This window comes from Physeter macrocephalus, chromosome 1, assembly GCF_002837175.3.
Source record: "Physeter macrocephalus isolate SW-GA chromosome 1, ASM283717v5, whole genome shotgun sequence".
Classification (NCBI taxonomy): Eukaryota; Metazoa; Chordata; class Mammalia; order Artiodactyla; family Physeteridae; genus Physeter; species Physeter macrocephalus.
In genome coordinates this window covers 115,420,557-115,436,376 of record NC_041214.2, presented here as the reverse complement: position 1 = coordinate 115,436,376, position 15,820 = coordinate 115,420,557, and the positions used below count along the sequence as shown (strand labels likewise).

General features: G+C 33.9%; 1 protein-coding gene across 2 annotated transcripts in view; it reads left to right on the top strand.

Moving 5' to 3' along the window:
* The window catches only part of EPHA6 (EPH receptor A6), an 874,792-nt gene that overhangs the window by 556,616 nt on the left and 302,356 nt on the right, over positions 1 to 15,820 (top strand). The gene's annotated exons all lie outside the window — the stretch shown is intronic.

Genomic DNA, 15,820 nt, shown 5'->3' with positions numbered 1-15,820 from the left:
ATCATTTGTTAGTTCTGGTGGGTTTTTACCTTGCTCCTTCATCTGCTGTGTGTTTTTCTGTCTTCTCATTTTGCTTATCTTCCTGTGTTTGGGGTCTCCTTTTTGCACGCTGCAGGTTCGTAGTTCCTGTTTTTTTTGGTGTCTGTCCCCAGTGGCTAAAGTTGTTTCAGGTGGTTGTGTAGGCTTCCTGGAGGAGGGGACTAGTGCCTGTGTTCTGGTGGATGAGGCTGGATCTTGTCTTTCTGGTGGGCAGGTACGTCTAGTGGTGTGTTTTGGGGTGTCTGTGGCCTTATTATGATTTTAGGCAGCCTCTCTGCTAATGGGTGGGGTTGTGTTCCTGTCTTGCTTCTTGTTTGGCATAGGGTGTCCAGCACTGTAGCTTGCTGGTTGTTGAGTGGAGCTGGTTCTTGGCGTTGAGATGGAGATCTCTGGGAGATTTTCGCCGTTTGATATTACATGGAGCTTGGAGGTCTCTTGTGGACCAGTGTCCTGAAGTTGGCTCTCCCACCTCAGAGGCACAGCAGTGACTTCTGGCTGGAGTACCAAGAGCCTTTCATTCACACAGCTCAGAATTAAAGGGAGAAAAAAAAGAAAGAAAGAAAAGAAAGAAAGAAAGAAAGAAAGAAAGAAAGAAAGAAAGAAAGAAAGAAAGAAAGAATTAAAATAAAAAATAATTATTAAAAATTTCTTTTAAAAAAGTAAAAAAAACAAAAACAAAAAACGGATGGACGACAAATGGTGAAAGCAAAGCTATACAGACAAAATCTCACGCAGAAGCGTACACATACACACTCACAAAAAGAGGAAAAGGGGAAAAAATAATATATCTTGCTCCCAAAGTCCACCTCCTCAATTTGGGATGATTCGTTGTCTATTCAGGTATTGCACCTCCTCAATTTGGGATGATTTGTTGTCTATTCTGGTATTCCACAGATGCAGGGTACATCAAGTTGATTGTGGAGATTTAATCCGCTGCTCCTGAGGCTGCTGGGAGGGATTTCCCTTTCTCTTCCTTGTTCGCACAACTCCCGGGTTCAGCTTTGGATCTGGCCCCGCCTCTGCGTGTAGGTCGCCTGAGGGCGTCTGTTCTTCTGTCAGGACGGGGTTAAAGGAGCCGCTGTTTCGGGGGCTCTGGCTCACTCAGGCCGGGGGAAGGGAGGGGTACGGATGCAGGGCGAGCCTGCGGTGGCAGAGGCCAGCGTGACGTTGCACCAGCCTGAGGCGCGCGGTGCGTTCTCCCGGGGAAGTTGTCCCTGGATCAGGGAACCCTGGCAGTGGCGGGCTGCACAGGCTCCCGGGAGGGGAGTGTGGAGAGTGACCTGTGCTCGCACACAGGTTTCTTGGTGTCGGCAGCAGCAGGCCTAGCGTCTCCTGCCCGTCTCTGGTGTCCGTGCTGATAGCCGCGGCTCGCGCCTGTCTCTGGAGCTCCTTTAAGCAGTGCGCTTAATCCCCCTGGTGAGTGCTGGTCGGCACCGATCCTCTGTGCGGTAATCTCTCCGCTTTGCCCTCCGCACCCCTGTTGCTGCGCTCTCCTCCTCAGCTCCGAAGCTTCCCCCCCTCCGCCACCTGCAGTCTCCGCCTGCGAAAGGGGCTTCTAGTGTGTGGAAACGTTTCTTCCTTCACAGTTCCCTCCCACTGGTGCTGGTCCCGTCCCTATTCTTTTGTCTCTGTCTATTCTCTTTTCTTTTGCCCTACTCAGGTACGTGGGGAGTTTCTTGCCTTTTGGGAGGTCTGAGGTCTTCTGCCAGTGTTCAGTGGGTGTTCTATAGGCGTTGTTCCACATGTAGATGTATTTCTGATGTATTTGTGTGGAGGAAGGTGATCTCTGCGTCTTACTCTTCAGCCATCTTCCTCAACTCCCACACTTTCTTAATTTAGAAACTTAACATCCTCAAGAAATGCATCAGACCATTAAAATTTAGAAAAAAAAATAATTACTACAAAAGTGCTCTGGGAGTTAAACTATTACAACAAAACTCTTTTGGCTTATTCTCACATAGTAAGCGATGTGTAGTAAGCTGCTACATTTCCTGGTTGTGCTATTATTATCCTGATTCCCCAAGGGAAGACTTAAGTGTCTTAGATTCTTAAATGAGGGGGAAAAAACCTAAGTCTGTATGCTACTTCAAATAAATAGAAATAATTATGAGGCTTCTCTGACCAGATATAATTTTTGCCTTGGAGAATAAAGCAAGGCCCCTTGCAACAGCCATTAGTAATGACACTGATATAATTACTATTTGAAAAAAAAGGTATCTGCCCAGAAAAATCAATTATAAACCACCAAGTGTTCCTTGGACTCTTCAGAGAGGTTCTATGCTTACTGTCTCTCATGACCTCTCCATTAAGAGACTGGCTGGCTGTACTCCTAATGGTTTTCTTCAGTTATTTAGAAGGGATTTCTAAGCTTTTGTATTTCATATAAAAATGGCCTACAGAGAATTTCCTGATTGTCTTTCTTTCAGAACAGAGGGGTCACTCTGGGGAAAACAGAGTAATCCAGGTGGCTTTGCTCTAAAAACGTAACTTAGAAGCCTCTCCAGTTAGCACTGTTTGTCATGCAAATGTTGAATCTCATAAAATGAAGCAAACTATGTATGATGATGTTTCTGTCACTGAAAAATTACGGGAAAAAATAGTTAAAATAGTCATTAGGAATAGTTATCTGTAATCTAAGGCAAGGCGAAGCTGATTTGAGCATCTGCATTTATCAACTTTTTTGTTTTTAAACTTACCACATTCTACTTCTCTTAATATTAGTGCATGAGTGTCCAGTTATAATCATCCAATATTAATTAGTCTCCAGATGTGAGTGGTGTTTTGTAATTCTATCTTATCTATTCCTTTGATACCTTGAAGCTCATAAAATTTTCTAGACGAAGATACACCTGAAGGCAAAATTGAAATGAAGACAAACTGTATAAAATGGTATAAAATATCCCAAACATGATACATGTTGAGGTTAGGATATGAATTTGTGAAAGGGTCAAAACAAACTTAAACTGGTCCTATGTAATGGTTACCAACTTGATCATGTATACATCCTTAGATTAAAAAATTCTCCTGGGTTTTTAACAAAGTCTGTAGACAGGAAGTATTTGTCTTGGTTTTATTAGGGGAACTTATTAAGGAAGTAGTGTTTGAATTGAATGAAATCTAGGTCTTATAGGAAATTCATTTAAGGATTTATTTGGAGCAGACACAAAATGGACATTACAAACACATTCATGTGCAATCTCTGATTTCTATCCCTTTATTAAATTAGATGATCAGTAAAAGGTGTCTACAATACATTATCTAAGCCCCTTGAAAAAAATTTCTCCAGTCAGTTGAAATTCAATAATATGCCTGTATTCTGCCTTCAAAAACATCAGTTGAAGTTATTTTCTACTGATTTATTCGATAGTCTTTATTTTAAAAAGCACTTGTGTTCTCTTACTTGAGTATTGCTTGAGGAAAAATCTGATTTTCTAATTTTAGTATTATATAGTTTGTTGTCAAAAATAAAATATATTTCTCAGTTTTATTTAATTACCAGACATTCTGAACCCAGTTTTTGATCTTGTACTGTAATCTATGTAAGACAGAAATCTAAAATACCTACTCCTTTTTATTCTTACAGATGGACACTTTACCTTGTATTAATATTTTGTTTTAATACAGGAAAAAGTGAAGAACAAAGACAGGAAGGGAAAGAAGGAACTAAAATATATTAAATACGCATTATGTACCAGGTCCTGAGCTACATGTTTTTGCTACCTATCTAATAGCAAATCCAGAATTCTTTACTTTATACCATGGTGTCGCCTGAAAATTAAATCCAAGACTCTTTTACAATCTAAAGTTATATTAGAATTTAGCATTAAATGAATCCGTTATGGATACAATTTTAAATAATTGTAGAGATAAAACATTTTCATTTTTGGTTTAGGGATTAACCCAGGATGGTGAGATATTTAATATTAATGGTTGTGGCAAAATAGGAAGAGAGGAGCACTCCAAGCAAAGGGCACACTTGTGTGAAAACCCAGGACAGAAAAGAAGTTCAAGAAAGTTGGCAAGTTCAAGGAAGGGACAGTTTACCGTGGCTTGAGTATAGTAAGTGAGGAAGAGGAGATGAGACTGAAACAGTGTGCAGAAGAAACCCAAGGACACTCTTCCTTTCTCCTTCCTTGCCACCCTTCCTTCCTTCTTTCCCTCCTTCTTTCCTTTCTTCCCTCTTCTTTCCTTGCCTGATTCAATGAATATCTATTGAATGTCAACATGTATGATGTTTCATACATGTTGTTTCATACATTCTACAGATTCGTGTTAAGGATGATTAAAATTTTAAATAGTACTTTATTATATTTTTTTAAATATCCTTAAGATATAATTAACTCTCACTAAAAATTTTTTGCCTTTTGTGATTATAGAATATCTTCATGGCTTTCATTAATGCCGTTTTAACTTTCAGTGATTTTTACCCAATTCAATCCTTAAGAAACAAGTCAATTTTATAACTCTCATTCACTTATTTTCCTTTTTAAATGCTCAAATCAAGACAGGTGTTTATAAATGTTTTTCTTTAAAATGTTTACAATCATAATAATAGTACATTTGCTTCATAAATTTAATTTCCCAAAATACTTAGTTTGGAATGCATCCAGAATAAAATATTACATTATTTCAGGAAATGTATGCAATGATCAAATGTATATTTAAAACAAGTATATAAACAAGCATAGTTCCCATATGTCTTTCATTGCAATTTTATTTTATTTTAAACATATATGTGAATTGCTATGTGAAGAAGATTTTGCAGGGACAAAAGGAATTATAAGTTACTGCAGACCTTTCTGTGACCATGCTTACCTCCCCAAGCTCGGTTGTGAGTCCTCTTGAGATCATATCTGATACATCTTTGCATTTCCAGCAACTAGTACTCTGCCGGACATAGTGTAATAATTCAATAAAAATTGAGAACTAGGTGATTGGATGAATGAATGATTTGTCACTCCTAAACTTCTACTTTATTTTCTATGTTTATTTTAATTCAAAAAACAGTGCTGTGTCACATAGTCTTGGTAGAAAGTGGTTTTTGGGGTTTTAGAATGGTGCCAGAGTAGGCATTCTGAAAGGTTCTTTCTTTGCAAGATAAGTAGGTATGGGTAAGACATACTGTTGATGGTAATTTTGATCTCACAAAAACTAAAATAAAATTTCAAGGACTCCCCTTCCATATCAAAAAAAAAAATGAGAATGGAGAAACACAGATGTCATTCTGGTACAGTGGAGTTTCTCTGAAAGTAGATCTCTCAGTGCTCTGAAAGCATCATTGTCAGGATCAGAGTATTAGACCACCAGCTAAAAAGGGGAACTGATCCTGGGTCTCTGGTCTTCAGCCAAGTAGCTCAAAGAAAATTGAAGTGGTACCATCTTAGCAGCAGCCTCTGGCTACTTGCAGATGTACAAAGAAATTCTTTCTAGAGAAAAGCTTTTGAAATTTAGGACCCAAAGACACCACAGACTGTGATTGGGCAATAAGATCACAATCAAAGAACACGAAGCACAGGAAAAAGCAAGACATGAATGAATCAGCAGAAACAATCAGAAACAAATTTAGAATTCCAAGGACTGCATATGTTAAAGAATCATACATAGAACAGCTATATATGGAATGTTAAAAAATAATAACAAATGCAATCATGAAAGTTAGAAAGGGACAAGAAGAACAGGCAGATTGGGGAAAAATGGGACTTCTAAAATGAAAAAATATCATTATTTTAAGAAAAAACTCAACCAGTGAATTAAAAAGTCATATCGTATATTATGTATCTTTATACATATGATAATAAGAGAGACAAGTAAAAGGAAAATATAAAAGAGGAATAAAAAGACGTGGAAGATAGAATAATAAAATCTAACATATACTGAGCTGGATTTTAAGAAAGCACAAACAGAAAGAATGGAGAGCATGTAATACATGAATAATGGCTGTAAATTTTCTAGAACCAATGAATCCACGAAGTACATCATATCCAAAATAGGAAAAATAAAAACTCATGTTTCTAAACATGTAGAATGCATGAATTCTATAGTAGAATTGCAGAATATAAAAAAATATATAGAGAAAGGGCACAATTTTGAAATTAGTTAGACATATAGAAGAGACCATTGACAAAGGAACAACAATTAGAATTAAAGCAGACTTCTTAGCACAAGAGAAAACAGAAAATTTAAGAATACTGCTCTCAAAGTTATGATAGAAAACATTTATCAACCCCAAATCATCTAGGAACAGAGGTAAAATAAAGACATTTTAGAGATAAACAAAAAGAGTTCATCACCAAAAGACCTACCATAGAGGAAATCCTAAAGGATGGACTTCAATTAGAAGAAAAATGATTACAAAAGGATAGTATAAGAAGCAAGAAGTGAATAAAGTAAATAATAAACATATACATAAATCTGAACAAACATTACCTGTATAAAATAATAATATTTCAAGAAGAGAACTCAAATACTGGGTAAAAATAGCATTCATGAGTCAAAGAAGGAATCATAAAGGAAATTAAAGTACATCTAATTGAACAATAATAAAAATATTACATAGCAGAGAGCATGCCATGCTGTGTAAGCATTTCATAAATGGAAATGTATAACAACTTCTGTTATTATAAAATAATAAAGTTCAAAAATGAATGAGCTAAGCATCCTACTTACAAACTTAGCAAAAGAAAAAGCCCAGGGAAAGTAGAAGGAAATAAATAATTACAAGAGCAGAAATAGGAAAATAGAAAACAAAGAGATACAATAGAGATCAACAAAACCAGAAGTTGAAATGATGAATTGATTATATAAACTTTAGAAAGACTGATCAAAATAAAAGAAACAAGAAACTAATAATGAGAATAATAATGGTGGTAGAATAACAAATATTGTAGGGATTGAAAAGATAGTGAGTTTACCAAGACCAACTGTATACAAATAAATGTGAAACCTTGCAATAACGTCATAAAAATATTATTTACTAAATTTGACTGAAGAAGAAATAGATAACTTGAATAGTTATTTAAATAGTTGTTTAACTATTAAATTTGAAAGTGTATAAAAATTGTTAAAAAATTAAGAGCTTTTGGCTTAGATGAGGTTTTTTTCTTTCTTTTAATTTTTACTTTATATTGTAGTATAGTTGATTAACAATGTTGTGTTAGTTTCAGGTGTACAGCAAAGTGATTCAGTTATACATATATGTGTATCTATTCTTTTTCAAATTCTTTTCCCATTTAGGTTATTACAGATTATTGAGCAGAATTCCCTGTGCTATACAGTAGGTCCTTGTTATCTGTTTTAAATATAGCAGTGTATACATGTCAATCCTGGTTTTAGAAGTCACTTTACCAAACTTTCAAGGAACACATCATTCCAAACATATGCAAACACTTCTTGAGAACAGAAAAAAAAGAGAGAATTCTCTGAAATGTATTCTCTATGAACAGAATAACTTTCTATCTAAAATAGGACAGCAGAAATAAGAACTATGGGCAAATATCACTCAGAAACATAGATACAAAATTCTAAACTAAATATTAGCCAAATAATCCAGCAGATTATTAAAAAAAGAAAAAAATGAGTAAATTAGCTTTATTTCAGGAATGCACTAGGTTTTAACAATAAATTATTTGTAAATGCAATTTACCATGTTAGTAAATTAAAGGAGAAGCTTTCTGTAGATTCAGAAAAGACATTTGATACTAACACCTATTCTTGAGTATAATTCTTAGAAAACTAGGAACATAAGATAACTTCCTTAAGGTAATTAAAATTAAGCAAATATTCTTCTTAGTGGGGGAAATGTTAAACTAAATCTCCTATAAATGGGAATTACATAAAAATATTAACATTGCTTCTATTAAATATTGTGGGACCTAACCATTTCAATTAAATAAAAATTTAAAAATAAAATAAAATCATACGTATTGTAAAAAGAAAACTCACATTATTCCAGATGATATGAAATTCTCACCAAATTTACATACAAGTTGTTTAACTAATAAGATTGTAGCAAGGTGCCTGGCTATAAAACTTCAATTGCATTTCCGCACACCAGCAGCAAACAATTTTTATAGAAAGTACATTACAATAGCAACATAATCTGTAGAGTATTGGGGAATAAATCTAAAATATTTTTCAATATAGGCAAAACAATTTTAAAACTTGATAGATTTTAAAACGCTCAAATAAATGGAGAGTTCACATTCATGGATAAGAGAGACTACTTTTCCGCCAAATGATATGTAGACTCCATGCAATTCTAATAAAAATTCTAGCATGTCTTTTTGTAGAAATTGACAAAACTGATTCTAAAATTGGTATAGCAAAGAAGAAACAGGGGGGGCATGAATGAGCACGACATTTTTTATGAAACTAAGCCAGGGTTACATGCCTTGACAGATATTTTAAAAAGCACTCTAAAGTATAGTTATTAGGCTAAGTGATACTGCTGCAGAATGAGAAAACCACCAACGTATCATAACGGAGAACCTTAGAAACAGACCTACACATATATGAACCTGTAACTTGACAGAAGTGGCGTTGCAGATCATTAGGAAAAGTATGTCTTATTCATTAAATTGTGCCAGGCAATCTATATTAGAAGGAAAAAAGAAGGAAAAAGGAACTGGATCCCTACCTCAAACCATTTATAAAAATTAAGTCCAAATGTTCTAAGGATGTAAATGTGATGGGAAAAACTTTTTACATTTTAGAAGAAAAATATGGAATAATATCTTTCTTACCTTCGGTAAGGAAAATATTTCATAAATGAAAGACCTTACAATAAAAGAAAACTTACTAGCTTTGATACTTTCATTTTAAGAATTCTTTCTTTCCAAAGACCCTATTAAGATTGCAAAAAGACAAGCCACAAGCTGGGAGAATACAGCTGCCATGTTTACAACTAGCAAAGGATTATTATCCAAAATACATGAAGAAATCCTAGAAAACAATAAAAAGAACAACCCAATAGAAAAGTCAACCTGTATAAGAAAAGATGCTCCACTTCATTAGTAATAAGGGAAATGTGAATTAAGACCACAATGTGATAACGTTTTACACATAATAGATTGGCAAAAATTAAGAAATCTGACATTTCTAAGAACTGGAGATGACACAGAGCAATATGAACTTTTACATTTCTAGAATCAGTGTAAGCTGATACATCATTTTGGAAAATAATTTTATCAATTTCTACATTTTTATATTCAATGACCCAGCAATTTTACTTCTAAAAATCTTACATATATGGTCAAGAAAATGTCCTGCAATGTTTAAGGAAAAAGTGTTCAAAAAAAATCCAAACTTTCATCTTTAGAAAAATATGTAAATAAATTATATGTTGAAATAAGTCATGTATATTAGTGAAAATGAATGAACATGATGTACAAATGTACATAAACATAATATACAAGTGAACATTATGAAAAAATGTAATGCCACAGTATGATAAATCTTAGAAACATAATGCAGTTCCAGAAGAGTCCATACAGTATAATAATATTTGTAGAAAGCTCAAAGACATACAAAACTAAACAATGTATTATTTATGCACTCATACAGATGTGATAACACATTCTTTAAGCAAGGATATTACCAACACAAGGATAGTAAATACCTCTGTGAAAGAGGTAGGGGCTTGAATAGGAAGAAACAGCTAAATCTGAGCTAATGGTACCATTGAGAGAGAAAACAGTTCATATGATATTGCTCATGGTATCTCAGAATTTATATTAATATAGTATATCTTAAACTAATATTTCTCAAAGTATGTACTGTAGAGCTAGTCTTAATAGATGGATTTTTTTTTTAATCACCATAGGGTTGCGTGGTCAAATCAATTTGGAAAATGTAGCATATATTTTCCATCTCTGGAGTTTAACAAAGCACATGGGCATAATTAAATGCTTGGGGGAAACCTGCAGCAAAGTAACCTACTTAATTTTATTTAACCTAGTGCTTTCTAAATTTATATGACCTGGGTGGCAGCCATGAGAGTGCATTACTTAGATCTCCCTTCAAGAGAGAACCTGCTGAAAGGAAGGTCTCCAGCTGCTGTGGGATCTAACATTCCTCCTGAGCCCCTAGTAGTAGGGCCAGGCCTTTCTTGATGAACGCAGAACTTGTTTGGGGCTCCCATATACCTGGCCAAGAGACTTTCAGAATTGCACTGCCATCCGAGGCATTTTCAACCCAATTCTATTTCTTCATCTCTCTTTTCACAGGAATCAGACTTTCACTGTGGTCTGAAAGCTCTCCTAGTCTAACTTGATCCCTTTCCTTGCACAGATTTTACCTGCACAGGTATTTCCCTCCATAAATATCTTCACTTTCAACATCATTTTGGAATCTGCTCCCCAGAAGACTCAAACTTACACAATCATAAAACTTTTTTTTTCTTTAACCATAACAACACATATTCCTTGGAAATAACGTTCCATGGAAAACTCTTTGGGAAGTGCTGTTTTAAGCCAAACTCCTGCTGCCAAGCGAGGAATTATTTTAGCTCACTCATACTTTTATAGTAGGAAAACATTATTTTTAAATGATGTATATATCTTTTTTTCCTCTTTATCCTTTGTTCTTTACTTTCGGAATGAGGGGTGTGGAAAAATAATCCTCAGTGCCAGTGTAAATCAATCCAACATTTTTATTAAGTAACTCTGCCATTCAGATGTGTAGTTTTGTTTATTTCACTGAAGCATGAATTTGAGGCAAGAGCTCTAAGGAAGAAATAAAGTAAAAATGTTTTGTTCTATTTCTATTTTTAAATATTGCATAGTTTTATATCTAAGTCAAATCAAATAATTCATTATAAAATTCTTATCTAAAAGATGAAAAATAAAAAAAGTAGATATAGTTTATTGGGCATCATAAAATATTCTATGCCTCAAATAATCTGTAACCAGAAACATTTTTGACAGCCTCATTCCTTTTAAATTTAAAGAAAATTTTAAATGATTTAATGAGTGAGGCAACTATAGGAAAAAATAATTACAATAAACTAATAAAGCCAAAGTCTATCTGACTTTGAAACAGATACCTAGAGGTGTCCTCATGGGAGTCAAATCACAAATAATTTTTCCAAGGTGAGGAACTGAAATGTCAACAATTTATAAAATATCTTAGGACATCACTCGTTCATTCATTGAAATAGCATTACCAAATTCTTAGATGGCAGGTACCTGTGCTAGGTATCGTAGATTTGTGTTAGAATAAGCCTCAAATTCTGGAACTTGCAAAAAATAAAATAATTTAGAATTCATTTTCAAATACTTATCATGAATAGAACATATTTGGTTTCAAAATTATGATTTGATTTTTATTCAGAGTAATTAAATAATTTTTTTGGATGGGCATATTCAAATTAAGACTAAATTCATTACTTTAATGAGGTAAAGTTTAGCTGAACCTCTCTTCATAAGGCATTCAGATTGGCTACTTTTGAAAATGCATTTATCTTAATGATTTCAGAATGTCCTTCCTCATTACTCTTATAAGGGAGGCTGAGTTAACAGCCTAGTATTATGTACTCCTTACTGAGCTGTTAGTAGCTTTAGTCTTTCAAAGAATACACCTGCTGCTCATAAAAACATTTGTGTTGCTGCAGAATTTGGCTGTGTTTTAATATCATATATTTGCAGTGATCTTGTAGAATCCACACTGATCTAATTTTTTTAGGGGAAAATAAGTAAAAATAGACATGTTCCCATTTACTTGAGTATATCATTGGAAAATTAGAAAATTTCATTATTACGAATTCTAATATTTGAAAAGTTGTTTTCCTTTAATGTTTTTAACTTTCGTGGTGAACACTATTGAGTTTGTTTAGGTGTTTATTCATGAAATTTTGTCTCAATTTATATATGTTGAAAAAGACAGGTTTATGTTCCTATATGTGTGTATATTTTAATTAGAAACAAATGACTTGAATACTATTAGAAATGTCAACATTTCCACAGAATGAATGAAAAAGGAAGAATATTAGAATTTATTTAGATACTCCTTAAACCTTTAGTAATAGAAAATCTAAGTCTGTAATTAGAAAATATAAAGCTTTAGCAGAGGAAGTATTCTGCAGTCCTTCATGGTTGAATGCAGTGTAAATTAATTGTTTTTGGCTGTTTCAGTTAGCAAAGGCAAATTGCTCCCAGAACCTATATTTCATCTTTCTATATCACACAAGGACATTTAAAGAAGGCAATCAATGCAATCATTATTTCCATATGTCCCTTGATTCTTGTGATTTCATGGGGTAAATCACAGCAGGTAGATGGATGAAATCTTTCTAATTTAGTTATTCCCGAATGTGTATAGCTATTACAACTGCTGCTATCAACAACCCCTTGGTATTTCTTCCTATTTAGTGAATTATGCATCATAACATTTTTACCTTAATATATTTAACAGCTACATATTTTTAAAAGACCACCATATAGTCCTTCTGAAGACTTAGTTCACTGGTTGGTTAGCACAGTGGCTAAGGTTTTTTATTGCTATTCATCTGTAACATGACAAATAGATGGCAGTAGCTGACAGATGTATAGTGCCTTTTAGCTCCTGAAACATGTCACATTAAGGATTATTAAAAATCACTATTTTTAATTCATTGTACCATTGAGAGCTACATTAACAACTAGTCAACTGGTCATGCTCACAGATGCAATTACTAACTTTAGGCCCAAGTAGCAAACTCTAAAGGAGGATCTGTCATCTGAAGAAATTTCTAGACATTGGTGTTATTCTCACCCATAGATCTCAACTGCACCCCTAATCACATAAGACATCAGATGACTGGGCATTCAGCTGATTTTTCCTATTAACTTTATTGACATGGAATTAAAAGATGAAAGTTTCTGTAGTTCTGAGTGATTAATTTACTAAATAACCAATGCAATTCCCATCTACTAACTCAGAATATAATTCATTATTAAAATATTATATCTGACCCTAAGTGACAGATTTTTCCACCAACTACATAGACATCTATTTAATAATACCAATAGCAACAATAACAATAACCATTCTATCTTGTATATGAAGAGGATGTTCCATTTTACAATATGCTTTCATATGCATTCTCATTTGATGCAACACAATATTGTGAGGTGGATGGAGCTGAGGTTTTTATGTTTATTTTTAATCTGAGTGTGCTCTGGCTCAGTAATATTATGACATGCTTACATTCATCTCTCTGTGAGTCACAGAAAGATAGCACTGTGTCTCTAAATTCCAACTCAGTACTTTAATTAGTAAGGTCATCAGTTTACCAGTAAATATAGAATATCCTGTTGAAATTATAACAGAATTAGTAATCTCAGAATAAAGCCTTGAGAAGCTCTTAGGTTTTTTTTGATCTGAAACATAGACATCCTCCTAAACTCACTATGATAGAAAAATTGAAATGAAAGTTCAAATAAAGGAAATTAGTTTGACTCACTCTTTCTAGTTTGCCTTCATAGATGAGTTTAGATACTTAATTTTTGTGACAAAAGTAATAACAGTTTTATTCTTCCTAATGAGCCTCTTGCCTTATCACCTTGTAAAAAGAGGAGGTGATTTGGTGAGTACTCAAAATCCCATGAAATAGCAACAAAATACAAGCTATTTATACCTTTGTTAAACTAAATATTGTGAACATCAGTCTCATACTATGATTAGGATTGTGAATTATTTGTAATATATGGAATCTAGATTAACTTTTTTCTTTATCTCTGTGTTTGTCAATATATTAATAAAAAGGGAATATAAACTCTAACATAATATATAAGTTCTTAATGATATGTGGCTGTAGTACAATACTTAATATTGGAAGCTACATAGTGTAATAAATAACAGCACAGAATCCAGAGCTAGACTCCCTGGATTCAAATTCCAGCTCTATCACTAATTTATTGAGTGACCTTTGACAACTTACTTGATCTTTCTGTATCTCAATCTTGTCATTTGTAAGATTTACTTCACAGAGAAACTTTGAGGATTTTCTGGGTATTGGGAGTGCTTATAGAGCCTGCAAAATAATACTATGAAAGTGTTAACATTAAAAAAAATTTAACTATATTATGTTCTGTTTATACTTTCAATTGATTTGTTTTGACTAATTTAACTTGTTGTTGCAGGCCTAAAATTTATCTGACTCTTCCAAAGAATCAGATAATTGGAATGTTTAAGTTGATTAAGTTTCATGTGTTAAGACAGAATCTTCAAAATACCATCACCCAATCTAGTGACAAAAAATACAATCAATCCATATTAGAGGTCTATGAAATGCAGGTTAATGGTCAATCTGCTTGTTCCAGTTACCTATTACTGCATAACTACCCCCAAAAGGTAGTGGCTTAAAAATAACAATTAATAAGTATTACATCTCATGAATCTCTGGGTCAGGTAATTTGAGCATCAGAAGCAGCTCATCTCTGCTCCACAATTTCTGGGACCACAGTTGGGATGATAGAAAATAGGCTAGGGGCTGGAACACCTGAGGAAAGGCCATGCTTAGGAGCTCATCATCATCCCCTCTCCATCCCCCTCCCTCTCTTCTCTCCCACCTCACCTCCTCTCTCTTCAAGGCTCCTCCAAGTGGCTACCTTGGTCTTCTACATAGCTTAACAGTCTCAGGCTAGCCATACAATTCAGAGCTCCAAGCAAAAAGTGGAAATTGCCAGTTTTCTTAGAGACTGGGCAATTAATTGACAGTGCCTCACTTCTACACTACTTTATTGGTCAAATCAGTTACAGGCTAGACCAGATTCAAGGGGTGGGGGGCAAAGATCTGACTTTTCAATGAGAGGGGTGTAAAAGAATTTGCCACCATCTTTAATTTGCTGTACTACTTGATTTTAGGCCTATAATATTATATTACATGCTTTGTTTCTAGTCTGTACTAATTTTAAAAATAAGTATATTTTAGTACTAGGCCAAAACAAATTTATTAATTTTGAATGTGTATGAAATTCTAAAAATTTAAAACTATTTCAATAATTGTATCTGGAGATATTGTAGGGTAAAAAAATAGTTAATTTAGAAAAGTAAAGCAAAAAAAGAAAAGAAAAGAAAACTTCCACAAAGAAGTTTTTCAGTTCTTTGAATCTGGACTGTACATTGGGGTGTGCCAATGTGGTCATTTCAAATAAAATAGAATTATACAGTTCAAATTACCCAAACTTGAAAATAAGACGACTTCTGCATGTGTAAGGAAAAAGCATCCATTACTAGCGCCACTACCCACCCACCCCTGACAAGAACAAACTGCATGAATACTTAAAATGGGCAACATTTGTGACTACGACCAAAGAACTTCTTCACTGTGGTCCAGATTATATTTTATCTTACCCTAAATTTAACTTATTACTTCATCATAATTTTCTGTTTTTCTAATTTAACTTCAAAACTAGTTTATATATGGAGTAAATAAATAATATACATCCATTGTTTGATAATGATGCAGATTAAAATAATATTTCTGGAAAATGAGCTTGCTTTGACTTGAATTCCTTTTCTTGCCTTTAACACTATCTGTAGTCATCTATACACTTATAAGTTCCTTTGACTTTAAACAGCAGCATTGGAACTAGAAGAACCGTGTGTGTGTGTGTGTGTGTGTGTGTGTGTGTGTGTGTGTGTGTGTGTGATCTGTGGGAAGCTGTCAATTACTGCAATGTTTATTAATATTATATTACTTATTTTCTGTCAGTGATGAGATATTACTCAGTTTCCAGTCACAGTATCTTGATAAACCTATTTAGTGTATTTTATTATAAATCTTGAGGCATTCATTTGATGC